This window comes from Dipodomys spectabilis, unplaced genomic scaffold, assembly GCF_019054845.1.
Source record: "Dipodomys spectabilis isolate Male_0828 unplaced genomic scaffold, ASM1905484v1 ptg000535l, whole genome shotgun sequence".
Classification (NCBI taxonomy): Eukaryota; Metazoa; Chordata; class Mammalia; order Rodentia; family Heteromyidae; genus Dipodomys; species Dipodomys spectabilis.
In genome coordinates, this window is record NW_024871212.1 from 31,477 (window position 1) to 46,995 (window position 15,519).

The 15,519-nt window shown below is 39.8% G+C and overlaps 1 pseudogene; it reads left to right on the forward strand.

The window, feature by feature from the left end:
* The first annotated feature begins 1,360 nt into the window (after positions 1-1,360).
* Positions 1,361-1,457, forward strand: LOC122099810 (annotated as a pseudogene).
* The last annotated feature ends 14,062 nt before the right edge of the window (positions 1,458-15,519 follow it).

Consider the following 15,519-nt stretch of genomic DNA (forward strand, 5'->3'; position numbering starts at 1 on the left):
ATGCCGATAACTGGGACCTGGGATCCTAGGAATCATTGTATCATGCAGAAGAATAATATTTGTTAGACACCTTATCAGCAAAATTTGGGCATAATTAGTAGGATTGCTTCAGAAATATGGAGAAAAACAGTTTGGGACCAGCGAGTTAAAACAATAAACAGAGAAGCAGAGCAAAATCCCTTTTAGATTAGCGGAAAACAACATTGTTTTTTTTTACCATGTGAATTCAGAAGACCAAGAACAGTTAGAATGTATCACAAGTTTATACCAAAGACATTGCTCTGATACTTCATATATTCTAATATACATTTTAAACCTAATTATTTATATTCCTATTCTATTTATTGGAATAAATAAATATTAATTTATTAGTGAAATTATCAACTAATTCTAGTAAGTTTCACTGTGTGAAATATAAAATCAACACATAAATATAAAATATATAACTATATAATATAAGAAAAAGACACATGTTTTGCATTGTTCTGTTGTGGTTACAGGATCAAAGGCAACTCTGTTTTAAAGTAGTATTCCATTTTCTCTACCTCAGTGTTTGATAGAGTTGGACCTAAAGCTTTACCATTAAAACATTACCAATTAAAGGCCTAATAATGAGGAGAAACATCTGGACTTCTCCTGCAACTATGAAAATATTTCGTGATAGAAATGCAGTGGTGTAAGTTCCTGCCTGGTTGGATGGTAGACAGGCCAGGACATTAAGTAATCACGCATATGATCAATTTTTTCACCTTCTTGGCTTTAGCTACTTTTGAAATGTTAGATATAATAAACAATTATATTTTGATAAAATACCTTCTAGTCTGAACACTTCTGACTGAACTGTTCATCTCTCTATGATCCCTTGTAACATTTAAGTTTTGTTCAAGTAAAACAATCTATGTTGTCAGGGTAAGATATTCTGATTGGTCTGTTCCTACATGGGAGAAGAGTAAAGGGTCAGGTAGACATTTGTGCCAGTAAGACCTCATTTGGGAAAATGTCAGCTGCAGAATGTTATAAGTAGCTCTTAAGCAAGGCTTACTTTGAATCCATTAGCTCCACAAACCTAATTCAGTTGGATCAATAAGTACTTGAAAAAGCCATCACCTTTGGACCTAGCTATAAATTATTGAAAGTATGATCAAATTCCAAATGAAAAAGACTTAAAATTGTCATTGACAAAAAAAATTGCAAATGTGAGCAATCGATTGAACATGTAATTTTTCCCCTATTCACAGAATTTTAGGGAAATAATAGCATTGTTAGGAACAATAAGATTTCCTTGTTCCAAGTAGGCACCCACGGATATAAGCCTGTATAAAGATTGCATCACTAACTACTTAAATTTAGAAGATACTGCATGCTTCAGCAGCACGTATTCCCAAATTACAATACAGAGATTAATATGGCAATTGCACAAGGATGATATGAAAATTTGTGAAGTATTTCGTATTTTTCATTCTTCAGATGCAAGAAATGAAAAACAGTTATTAAAAAGTTGATTACAGGGCTGGGAAAGTGACTCAGTGGTAGAGCGCTTGCCTTGCATGCTCAAGGCCCTGGGTTCGATTCCTCAGCACCACATAAGCAAAAAGAAAAAAGCCGGAAGTGGCGCTGTGGCTTCAGTGGTAGAGCGCTAGCCTTGAGCTGAAGAGCTGAGGAACAGCGCCCAGGCCCAGAGTTTAGGCCCCAGGACCAGACCTAAAAAAAAAAAAAAAAAGTTGATTACAAAATAACAAGTGTAACAACAAACGTAATTCCTTTAAATTAAATTTAGTTTGGCATTAGTGTATTAAATCTTCACCTCAGAAAGGCGTTTACATAGCATAAACTTTACAAAACTTTTGAAATTAGACAAAATTGTCATTTTATCCCAAAGAAAAATAATATTAGGACCTAGGCAAAAAAGGAATCTAAAACTTTCTATATGGAAGACAATCTGAAAGGACACATTAATGAGCCTATATATTATAAAATAATATAGAATTCAAAGTATATCTAGGAAAGAATAAAATAAATTATGAACATTATGCAAACATAGAATATAGAATATTTTAAAATATTCTTTTTCAGACAACCACCAGAAATACTTTAGTTTCTGTACTACTCATTTCAACAGATACGTTAAAATTATTTCTGATTAAAAAATCACAAACTCTGCAGAAATCATTATACATGTATACAAAAACTCTTGAATTCATTTTGACATCCAATGCAGGCAATTCACTTGGAAGAATTCCACGGAATTCATGAATTTTTACAGTAAGTATTGGTGTTGCCGGGCGCTGGTGGCTCACTCCTGTAATCCTAGCTACTCAGGACGCTGAGATCTAAGGCTCACGGTTCAAAGCCAGCCCGGGAAGGAAAGTCCGTGAGACTCTTATCTCCAATAAACCACTAGAAAACTGGAAGTGAAGCTGTGGCTTAAGCGGTAGAGCACTCACCTTGAGCTGAAGAGCACAGGCATAGCGCCCAGGCCCAGTGTTCAAGCCCCATGACCGAGGGAAAAAAAAAAAAAAGATATTGTCCTTATTTGGATTGTGGAAATATTTTGTATGGACACAAAGGATGGACTTGCATTTTTGAAATTTAAGAAACTTAACCCGACCATTAGGACTTAAGAGAACAATTTGTACAGCCTTCCACAACTTCATGGAGGTAGTGATAAATACTTATCTTTTGGGCAATTTCAAATGCAGTTTCTTCTAAGTTGTTCTTCACGCCTGGTTTATATAATGGTTCAACAGAAGGAAATCCAGTGTATCTTTGCTATCTCAATTCTCAGCAGCAAGTTGTAAGGGGGTCAAGAGGCCTTTAGTTAGGGCATTGGTATCTGTATCATGATGAAGTAAGAAAGAAGCCAGTCTGGTATTATTCTGCATATATACACTGTGCAGGGGTGTCCAGACATCTACAGTTATTGCATTTGCCACTTGAGCCACCAACTCATGGACAATGTCTAAGCGTCCACTGTCGGCTTCCAGATCATCCCCTATTATTCACATGAGTGGCCTTTTTGAAAAGTAGTTTCCGCACTGTAGTAAGCTGAATATTTTCAGTAGCCCAATGAAGAAATTTACTTGGATCCTTCTCCATTTTTTGTCTTGCAATTGATACTATTCCTTACTTTTTCATCTTGTTCCTCATCTTTCTAAGAATTCACTAAGCAGAGACTTTGAGAGCCAGTGGGAATGAGGTTTCCATGTATTTCCCTAACAGTTCACATTGGTTGAACTGGTCAGAAATATCCGGTGAATTTTCTGCATATTTTTTCACCATGATTTATATTCTCTTTTTCTAATTTTACTATTCGAAATTATTCTAACTGGAGAGTAGGGAATTGATGGAGAACAGAGGAAAGATGTTCCTCCATATTCAAAGGTACAGACTGAAAATGAGAACCACTGATGTCTTCATGTGCAGCTTATTCTAGGAATGAGAAAATATGAAATAATGCCTTCTATATAAATGATTTGGAAAATGGCAGAGCAAAAAGTGAAATGATACAACCAAAAATATAAAAGCAAAATAAATTAGGATAATTATGGAGCAATCATATTATCTATGAGCACCATGAAATAGAGAAAGGAAGAGAGATACACATGTGCAATGACCTAGCTAGCCACAAAATCCATGCCTCTGATCAATTGATAGAGCAAACAAAATTGTATTTTTTTAAAAAAAGATTGAAATAGAATTTATGTATTTACTTGAAATTAGTAAATACATTTTTAGTAGCCTACATAAAGAGACATAGCTTTGACCAAATTACAGACAAGAATCTAAATCCTTGGTAATTCTAGTAACAGATCTGACTGAAATCAGTTGAATGACACTTTTTCTGTACAATGAAGAAATAGGTCCAAGCTAGTAAAGCAGCTAGAGAAGGCAGGCAGATTGTATCTGTGACAAAACTTTGTGTAAAATGGTTTTGAGGATTTCTTACTGGTGATCCACTTGCACTGGAAGCATGATTCTGAACTATTGCTTGCTGATTCTGAACTATTGCTTTGATCATTATATTCTCCAAGAAGAAAAAATGAGAATTGATAGTTTAGGACTACTAATACATTTTCACCTTCTCACTAAGCACCTTCAATCATCAAAATCACATGAAGACAATAGACAGACCTACTTTTTTAGATGAAAACAAGTGTCTTTAAAAAAAACAAGGAATTTATGTAGTCATGCATAGGACTTCTATTTTACTAATGCCTCATATGTTTTAATAATGTTAGGTAACAATAAATAATGGATCTATTAGAAAGCTCTTAAAGCTCATATGTTCAATAGTGAGTTCTCTTACACTGTATCATGGTATTTTTTGTTTATGGTCTTATGAAGAAATTTACATTACTAACTTGAATTTCTGACAGGACAGTATCATCACTGTACATCTTGCTTCTATACTCTCAGTTTTACATTACTATCTAAGTATGTGCATTAGATAACTATAGAGGAAAAAGTAGAAGCCACACTGATGGCTCATGTCTTTAATCCTAGTTAATCAGAAAGATGAAATCTGAGGATTGTGGTTTGAAAGCAGACCAAGAAAAAAAAGTCCATTAGATTCTGATTTGAAAGTGACCAGCAAAAGATAGAAATGGAGCTGTGGTACAAGCAATAAAATGCTAGCCTTGAGAAAACTGAAATAAAAAATAACAAATTCTGGCAAAAAGCTGTGTGTACAGTAGGAAATACCCTGCTGTGTTAGGAGCCATTCCAGATGTGTGAGAGGCTCTGAGTTTTGTCTACAGTTGTTCGGAGACCAATTTGCCATCTTCCCGGGGGTTGGAATATTCATGTGCTCAAGGACTGCTGAGGCCTTGGACTACCCGTTGGTGTGTGTGTGTGTGTGTGTGTGTGTGGTGTGTGTGTGTGTGTGTGTGTGTGTGTGTGTGTGTATTTTTCCCTCATTTTTCTCTGTCCACTTGGTGAGTGCCTGTCTGCCTATTCCTAAATTCAGATGGTGCCGCTTCTCCATTGCAACCTTGCCTTTAGCCTCCTATCAGGATCTATAATGAGTCTTAAATTGTCAGAGTCCTAAATATTCCACTTTTCCTTTGGAGCCCAAGTTCAGCTATCCATATCTTTGTCCACCTCCAGAGGAGGTGTGTGTGTGTGTTTGCCAGGGCTTGAACTCAGAACCTAGGTGTTATCCTAGGTATCTTTAGCTTGTTTGCACAAGGTTGGTGCTGTACTACTTGAACTACGGTAGCTCAGCTTCCCATCTTTTTCGTGATTCTTTGGAGATAAGAGTTTGCCCAGGCTAGCTTTGAATCTTGATTGATCCATAGGTCTCAGCCTTGAGTAGCTAGGATTATAGGCATGAGCCACTGGCATCCAACTGCATGGATATCTTTTCCTATACTCTTCTGTTCTAACAGCTGTCTACTTGCCCTGGCCTAGATCTCTGACCTCCACATCAGCTTCCACCAGCCTCTGACTGTGAAGAACATAAAACTCAAACCTGATCCCATTCTTTTTCCTCAGGGGAGGAGGTTATGTTTCATCTGAAACCAGGGATAGGAGGGGTAGCTGTAGATGGGTGCTCAGCTGGAGAGAGGTAGTCTGTTTTAGCCAAGAAAGGAAGTGTGGCCAGATGCTAATAGCTCATGCTCTCATACTCCTAGCTCCTCAGGAGTCTGAGATCTGAGGATTGCCATTCAGAGGCAGCCCAGCTAGAAAAGACTGTGAGACTCTCTTCTGCAAATAACCACCCCAAAAGCTGGAAGAAAAGCTGTGGCTTAAGTGGAAGAGTGCTAGCCCTGAATGAAAAATGTGAGGGACAGAGCCCAGGACCTGAGATCAAACCCTAGAACCAAGGTGCTTATGCTTGCATACGCACGCACACACGGGCGCGCGCGCACACACACACACACACACACAAACATACACAGGAAGGTGGTAATGATGAGCTGAGCTAGAACTGGGGGCAGTCCTGAGGCATTGTCACAGTAAACTCTACAGGCATATCAAGTGTTTTCTCCCTAAATCCTTCTTGGGCTGAGGGGTCTGGGCCATGGAAGTAAGTTCCATGGAACCAGTCCCTCCATTTGTGCACTGGGCCACAGGACCAAGGAGAGGGCACTATGGACCTTCCTGTGTCCCTGAGCACTGGTGAGAAAAGCAGGCCTCTGAGGCCTGGGACTCCAGGGACAGCTACTGCTACAAGCATCAGCCAGCCGGCTGTGGATTCCTGAGCCTACAAGTCTTTCATGAGCCCAACTCAACACTTGCCCAAGGTGTGCCTGACAAATTCACACTCTTGTGATACCTGCATGAATGGGCATTACCTGGTATGAAATCTTGCAGCTTCTGCCCCGCCTGGCTCAGAACTGTGGTCTGAGACGTCAATTTACTGCTCAGATCCACATTACATGCATGACAGATGCCATTCTAATTATCTCCATGCCCCATGGCTCCACCCTTCTCTGGTATTATGTCTTGCTTTGTAGACAATGGCCTCCAAACAGGCTGCTCTCAAGCCGCGTAGGACACCTAGACACTGGGAGACCCTTAGGGGCCCACTGGAAAGTACTCTGCCTAGAGCCACAGAGGTACTAGTAGGCCATGGGTTGGTCATGGGGCTTGAACTCTGGGACTGGGCGTTGTCCCTAAGCTCTTCAGCTTACCACTTGAGCTAAAGAGCCACTTCTGGTTTTATGGAGGTTCCTTGGAGATCAGAGTCTCTCGGACTTTCCTGCTTGGGCTGGCTTTGAACTGTGGTCCTCACATCTCAGTCTTCTGAGGACTAGTCTTTCACCACAGTGAAGTAGGAGCTCCTGAAAGCTTTTCTTTACTTTTTCTGTGCCATTACTGGGGCTTGAACTCAGGGTCTGGGCTCTGGTCTCTTAACATTTTCCCTCAAGGTTAGCACTTTACCACTTGAGCCACAGCTCCATTTCTGGCTTTTAGTAGTTCATTGGCAAGAAGAGTCTCACTAACTTTCCTCCCCTGAGCTGGCTTCACATAAGATCTCTATCTCAGTCTCCTGAGTAGCTAAGATTTACAGGGGTTGAGCCACTGGTGGCATTGTGCTAGAAGCTTTTCTTTTCTTTTTATTGTGAAAATACTGTACAGAGGGGTTAAAATTACATGGGCAAGATAATGAGTACATTTCTTACCAAGCATTGTAGCCTCCTTCTTTGTTTCCCCTTCCCATCACTTCCCAGCCTTCCCTCGGTCCCCCACCCAACCTTCCCCCCCCCCCCCCCGCACCAAAGTTGTAAAGTCCGTTTTAAACATGCCAACTTATACTTCTCATTGTTGCAATGGGTCAAACAAGCGTTCTTCCCTGCGTTTGCCCTGCCTTCTATATGCAAAGGATGTCAGAGGGTCAGGAGCTGTTAAAAATAAGATTCCAGCCACAGGAAATGGATGGGGTCCCTGGTAAAAAGCCGAGCTAATCTTCCCCCTGGGCCCCATTGTGGGAGGAAGCCAATTTGACACTTTTTTTTTTCCTTTTCTGTGAAAGTCCTGGGTCTCAGTATGATGTATAATCCATATGCAAATATATCCTATGTGATATGATGTAATAAAAGAACTATTATATGGGTAATAATACTAAATAAACAAGGGTAATAAAGATCATATGCAGTAAACCCATGCATGAAAATAGATCTCATATATTAGTATTACTTTTGCCAGTGCTGGGCTTCATTTCAGGCCCTGGGAACTAGTCTGAATTTCTTGTCTTCAAGGACAGTGAGCTTTTCCCCTTCACCCACAGTGTCACAGAGTTATCCAGACCCTCAGTTCAAATAAAAGGCCTGCCAGAAAAATGGTGCAAATTCCAAATCAGGGCCTTATAATAATTATTAATTTTTTGGCCAAGCACAGGGCTTGCATTCAGGTCTTGGCATCTCTGCCACAGCCCACCCTTGGATCCTAGGACCCTAGTTCAAATCTTGAGGCTGGCAAAAAAAAGGAGAAGCATAAAACTGAGAAGTTCAAGAGGTGGTTTTTTACTTTTTTTTCCCTTTGTATTGTGACCATCCTGGATGTAAATGACAAGGCAAGAAAGAGTACATGACTTTGCATTGCTGATGTTTGGCAGACTATTAAAGAAGCCATAGCCAAAACTGGCAACTTAGGTCTGGAGGTCAAATCCTGGGATTGCCACTAATGAATGGCAGAGATTCTAAAAACCCATTCCCATGTACATCTATACAAATGGAATGTTATAAAAGTAACAAGTAAATTAGTAGTTAGTGTTTGATTATATTATAAAATTATTCACAACATTTATAATACAATGACTAATTTTCAATTAATACTTTATTATGTATTCAATCATGATCCTTACAAAAGGAAGGAATAATTTAATTCCCAGTAATCAGTAGTAATATCGTATATGCAATTTCATAGTATACAGACATCTCTCTCTTGTTTCATGCATCTAGAGCTATCCATCTATCTATCTATCTATCTATCTATCTATCTATCTATCTATCTATCTATCTATCTATCTATCTGTCTGTCTGTCTCTCTATCTATCTATATATCTGTAGAGATATGTATCTATATCTCTGTAGAGATATAGATAGATAGATAGAGATATATCTATATCTCTGTAGAAATATAGATAGATAGATAGAGATATATCTCTATCTCTATCTCTCTCTATCAGCCACTACTATGGCTTGTTCCCAGGTCCTCAGAACTGGCTGGAAGCTCAGTTTGCCAAAGGCTTTTGTTCTACAACTGACCCTTTCATGAATTGGGCATTGTGGGCTGTGAGTTCAAATCCCAGCATGGCCAAAATTCTATATGTGGTGTCAGAAGCCAATTTTGACACATTTTTTTCCTTGTCTGTGAAAGTTCTGGGTCTCAGTATGATGTATAATCTATATGCAAATAGATCCATGTGATAAGATATAATAAATGAAATAGATGCTATATATGTATTATCACTAAATAAAATAAAAACAAGGGTAATAAATGTCATAAGTTTTGAACCCATGCACGTAAATAGATCTCATATATAGATATTATTTTTTTCAGTACTGGGGCTTGAAATTGGGCCCTAAAATTCTTGCTGAAATTCTTGTCTTCAACGACGGTGAGCTTACTCTCCCCCATAGTACCACAGAGTTACCCAGACCCTGAGTTCAAATCCCAGGCCTGCCAGAAAAACAGTGCAAATTCCAAGCCAGGGCCTTAATATTTTTTTTGGCCATGCCTGGGGCTTGAACTCAGCTCGTGCAACTCTGTTTCAGTTCTGATCATCCTAGGCTGCTGTGCAGCTTCTGGACCCACAGCCCATCCTGAGATCCTAGGACCTGAGTTCAAACATTGGGACCATCAAAAAAAAAAGTAGAAGTGCTAGGAAGATTGTTCAGTAAACAGTGCTTGCCTTGCATATATAAGGCCCTGGGTTAGATTCCTCAGCACCATATAAGCAGAAAAACCTGGAAGTAGTCTTATGGCTCAACTGGTAGGGTGATAGCCTTGAGCTGAAGAGTTGAGGGAAAGCACCCAGACCCAGAGTTCTGGCCCCCAAACTGAAAACAAAGGAGAAGGATAAAACTGGGAAGTTCCAGAAGGCAGTTTTATATGTTTTTTTTTTCTTTGCATTGCAACCATTTTGGTTCTAAATGACAGGGCCTGGAAAGTGTACGTGACCTTGCCCTGCTGAAGTTTGGTGGGCTATCAGGGAAGCCATAGCCAAAATCAGCAACCTAGGCCTGGGTGTGAATCCCAAGACTGCCACTTATGAATGGCAGGAGATCCTAAGAAATGCATTTTGATATATATCCATACAAATGGAATGTTGCAAAGTAATAATTACATTAGTAGTGTATGATTATATGATAAAATTATGCACAATAATTATAGTATATTGACTAATTTTCAATTAATACTTTATTATGTATTCAACCATAATACTTAAATAAAGGAAGGAATAATTTATTGATAATTCGTAGTAATATAGTATATATAATTAATTAATATACAGACATACCTGTCTTGTTTTATACATACATATATATATGTACTTATATATGTATGTGTATATATGTGTGTGTGTGTGTGTGTGTGTGTGTGTGTGTAACAATCTACATATCTATTTCTACACTTGACGTTCCTGGGGCTCTGTGGTAGAGTGCTCGCCTAGTATGTATGAAGCCCTGGGATCCATTCCACAATATCACATGCACAGAATTAACAGCAAGTAGTGCTGTCATTCAAGAAGTGGAGCACTGCTGTTGAGCATGAAAGCTTAAGGATTGTGTTTAGGCCCTTACTCAGGCCCCAGGACTGGCACCAAAAACAAGTTAGAATATTCTGACTGCAAGTATAGAAGGCCAGGATTTCAAATACCTCATCACAGAGCAAGCTGCGAGTCTGAAGCCGATGGATGCCACCTAACATGACTTAGCCAGAGGTCAACAGCTGCAACCCAGCACTATGGAACCAGATGATGCTGGCTCACCCCTTGCTGCTTGGGGGATGATATCAGACACTGGTGGGTTGAAAACTCAGCCCTGACACGAAGTCTGCGAGACTCTGAGCTGTGCCTCAAAATGGTAGAGCTCTAGCCTTGAGGAAAAGATCCTCGGACAGTACCTCCAAACTATGAGTGAAATCCCCGAGGCTGATGATACTCCCCACAAAAAAAACACCCCTCTAAACCGTAAGATGTTAACTTGTGTGGTTTGTGATGTGTATGTGAAAGAGTGGTGATACTGATGAAAGCACGTTAAATCTAAAGACAGGTTATACTATACAGCTATGTGATGAAACCTTCCTGGGGTGCTCGGTCCTGAGTCTTTCACGGGGTGCTGGATCATTCATGGGGTACTGTGTGCTGAGTCATTCACAGGGTGCTATGTGCTGAGTCCTTCACGAGTTGTATTCTTTCATCTGGTCCTTATAAGAGCTACACAAGTAAGATGATTGTGCAGATGAGTAAGTTGAGGCTCAGATATGTCCCCAAGGCAGGGCCAAATTTATGTATATATTTAGCTCTAGTGACGTCTCCTGCAGACAATTGTTTTGGTTTAATTTTCACCATCATGAACCTTGAACTCACAGCCTAGGTGCTGAATTTCTTCTTGGGCTTATGGCTAAAGTTCTACCATGCTGAGCCAAGGACCTCCTTGCAGCAAAGTGTCAGGGCTTAGGTGTCTTTAGCTGAGGTCTATCATCCTGTCTGCTCAGGAAGCTGAAGATCTTGGTTCAAAGCAACTTCAAATCATGGTCCAAAGCCACCCTGGGCAGGAAATTCCTTGAGATGGTTATCTCCTAAAACCACCAGAAAGCCTGAAGGGGCCCTGTAGCTCAAGTGCTAGAGCGCTAGATTTGAGCTGAAGAGATGAGAGATAGCACCCAGGCCCAAACTTCAACTCCTCCAACTTACAAGAAAAGAAAGAAAGAAACCTGAAGTGGAGTGCTGGGAATTTTTCCTAGGGGTAGACTGCTTTGCATGTGTGAAACCCTGGGTTTGAATCCTCAGTACCACATCCATAGAAATGTTCCACATCCCTGAAATGGCACTGTGGCACTGTGGCTCAAGTAGTAGAGTGCTGTCCTTGTACAGGAGAAACTCAGATACAGTGGTTAGGTCCTGAGTTCAAGCACCAGGACTGGTATATGCACACACACACACACACACACACACACACACACACACACACACACACACACACACGGAGGCATCGTTGCCAATAATGAATCATTTCATTAGGTATAGCTCCCTAATTGTCTACCAGGAGCACTCTTGAATTAATGGTAGCAGTTTGTTTCAACATTGAAACATAATCTTATAAAGACAGAATGAGTGCAGGGAACTTGGCCTGTCCTGGGATGTGGCACAAATGAAGTTTTCCTGTCAAAACAGAGCACTGGGGAGAGAGAGAGCTTGGGGTAAAAAGAGGCCTTTTTCTCCTGACCTTCAGAGCCTGCCCACACTCATTCTCAGTAATTGGCCTGGATGAATTGTTTGTTACAGAGCTGTACAGGAGTGAGGCCTTTTGTCTGCCTGTTCCAACAATGAAGCAGAGTTCCTCCAGCAGCCTTGGGTATGGAGAACCCCTCAGGCTACTCTGGGAACATTGAGGGTAACCCCGGAATATGCACTGTTTAGAAAGCACTGTCTGTGCTATGAAACCATTCTATTCAAAGCAAATTTCCTAGCTGGGTGCCTTTCTTCATAGAACCTCTGGATGTTCACTGATACAAATGCATGCATACATACTCAGACACATGGAGTTAATGGCTTTTTTGTAGCAGGTTCTGAGGCTTGAACTGTGAGCCTAGACATTTTCCCTGAGCTCCTTTTACTCAATGAACCATTTTATTGTGTCTTAAACCATGATTATGATAGCCTGGGATGCAGCTTCTATACCCACATATGATCCAGGGAACCTAGGACCCGAGTTCAACTCCCAGCACTGGCAAAAGTACATCAAACCAACAAAAATGGAGGAGGAAAAACCCAGGAAGTTTCACACAACAGTTTTACATTTGTTTCCTCAGCACTGTTACCCTCCTTGGTCTCAATGACTAGTCTTTTAATTGTATGTGACCTTGCATGACAAAAGCTGGAGGGGTATCAGTAAAGCCTGAGTCCAACCCAGATATGTAGGCCCTAAGTTCGATCCTGGGACTGCACCTACACACTGCCGAAGATCTAGGAAACTTGTTCCTATGTATTGGAACACTAATAAAATGTTTGAAATGTACTAATTGAATTACTAATTAGTTAGTCATTCTAGTATAAGATTGTATGTAATAAATATAGGTCATTGATTAATTCTTCATTAACTGTTCTACCGTGATTAATTAATAGAGGCATAATTTTAGACCGAATAATTGGTAGTAAAAGAATATATTAAAAATAAGATATAGACATCACTCTTTATATAGGGTTATACACTAGAATCTACATAAATGTATATCTGTCTGTATATATTTATGGATGTATATACATATGTAAATACACACAAAAATGCACACACACACACTGCAATCTAAACATCTATCTGTTTATATATTGGCCATTCCTAGGGCTTGATCTCAGGTCCTCAATTTTGCCTGCCAACTTCACTTGCATCAGACTACTCTGCTAACATTTAACCATTCATGAAGTCCATTCATGAGTTCAAGTCACAGAACTGCCAAAAACTTAATCCTTTTGGACAAAATAATTGTCCCACTTGTTTTCCTTATCAATGAAAGTCCTGGGTCTCAGGAATGACCTAGAATACATAGGGAAATTTTTGTCTTATGTAATAGGATGCAAAAAATGGTATATATAATCATGCTCACTAAAATGCATAAAAAAATTAATAAAACACAAAATAAAATGAATACACTAACCTTAATATGCAGTAAATATGTGTATGTAAATATAAACCATCTGTTAAAAATGTATATGTATATTATTCTTTTAAGTGCTAGGAATTGAATTCAGGCCCTAGGAGCAGGCCTGGATTTCTTGTCTTCCAGCACGGTGAACTTCCCTATCCCCCACAGTGCTGCAGATTTACCCAGACCCTGAGTTCAATTCCCAGGCCTGGCAGAATAAAGGGCATGAATTTCAAGCCAAGGAGCCTCATAATATTTTAACTATTTTTAATGTATGAATATATGTACCTATTTATTTATTTTTATTTTGTCAAGCACAGAGCTTGAACTCAGGTCGTGGCAATTCTACCTCAGCTTTGATCATTCTAGGCTCGGGTGCAGCCACTGGACCCACAGCCGAACTTGGGTTTCTGGGCCCCAGAGGCTGACAGGAAAAAAATAATAATGCGACATAGGAAAAAAAAAAGGCAACTTGCAGATGGTTGCCAGTTTTACATTTGTTTGCTTTGCAAGGTGACCATCCTGTGTGTGAATGACACATTTGAAAAATGTCGGTAACCTGGGTTCACTGAAGGCTGGCGGGCTACCAGGAAAGCCATAGGCCAACACGGCAACATAGGCCCTGTGTTGGAAGCCCCTTCCTGTCCTCTACCAATGGAAGGAGATCTTAAGAGTCTCATTCCTATTCATAGGAATACCGATGGAAGATTATGAATGGCAAGGTGGAATTGGTTGTTTCTGGATACTACTATACAATTAGACAGAGTGATTTTAGGAGGCCAATGGATATTAATGAGTTTTTTTAAACATTCAAAGAATATTATTACATGGATGCAATAGTTTCCAGACAGTGGATGATTTAATTAATAATTCATTATGTATGAAAAGAATAATATTAATTATATGGAAGTATACTAAATATCCAAGAATTGGTAGAAATGTGGTCAATATAACTGAAGAATGTATAGACATCTCTGGCACTCTATAAAGATCTATATTTTATTTTGTAATACTATCTGCTTGTCAATCTGTTCTTATTTTGTCCATCCGTGGGGCTCGATCTCAGGTGCTGGAAATGACTGTCAGCTAAATATGCTCCAGGCTGGCATGCTGACACTCAGCCTTGTAGGCTGTGAGTTCAGATGCCAGCACTGACAAAAATTGAATCGTGTAGTAAGAAGTCCATGGTGACTCATGTTTTCCTTTTCTGTGAAAGTCCTGCATGTCAGGTGTGAAGTTCCATACATAGGCAAATCTATATCCTATGTAATAAATATTTCATGTGTAATAACCATCAATAAAATAAATGGTAAATAAATGAATAAAGCAAAAATAAATGAATAACTATACTAAGTGCGATATGGGGGTCAGCATCTGGGGCTCTATCTCAGGGCCTAGGAAAGGCCTGGCAGCTGAATTGGCTATAGGTTGCTATGCTGACCATCACTCATTCATGAATTGAACCTTCTAGGCCCTGAGTTTAGATCCCAGCACTGCCAAAAATGTAATTGTGGAGTTTAGAAGCTGAGTGTGACACACATTTTCTTTTTCTTTGAAAGTGCTCAGTGTTAGGTAGAATGTATAATTCAGATGCAAATCTATATGCTATGTAATAGGATGTCATAAATGGAAAAAATGACATAGGGGGAAGAATTGTCACTACAATTCTAATGACAGCTTGTTGAATAGAGCTATGTGCTGAGTCCTTCATAGGGTGCTCTGTGCTGAGTCCTTCATTGGGTGCTGGGCGCTGAGTCTTTCACAGAATGCTGTGTGCTGAGTCATGCAAAGAGTGCCATGTACTGTGTCCTTCACAGGGTGCATTCTTTCATCAGGTCCTTGTAAGAGTTCTACAACTGAGATGATTATGCAAACAAGAATATTAACTCTCAGATATGTCCCCATGGCAGGAAAAAAATTATATATTTCTGAAGAGTAATGAGTTGTCTCCTGCAGACAATTGTTTTGTTTTGTTTTTTCTCAGTCATGAACCTCGAACTAGGGGCCTGGGTGCTGCCCCTTACCTCTTGGCTCATGGTTAGCACTCCACCAAGTGGAACCAAGGATCACCTTGCAGCAGAGTTCACAGCCTAGGGGTCTATAGCTGAGGTTGTCATCCCGCCTTCTCAGGAAGCTGAGATTTGAGGATCTGGGTTCCAAACTATCCCAGGCACAAAAGGTACCATGAGCCTATTTTCTCCAATT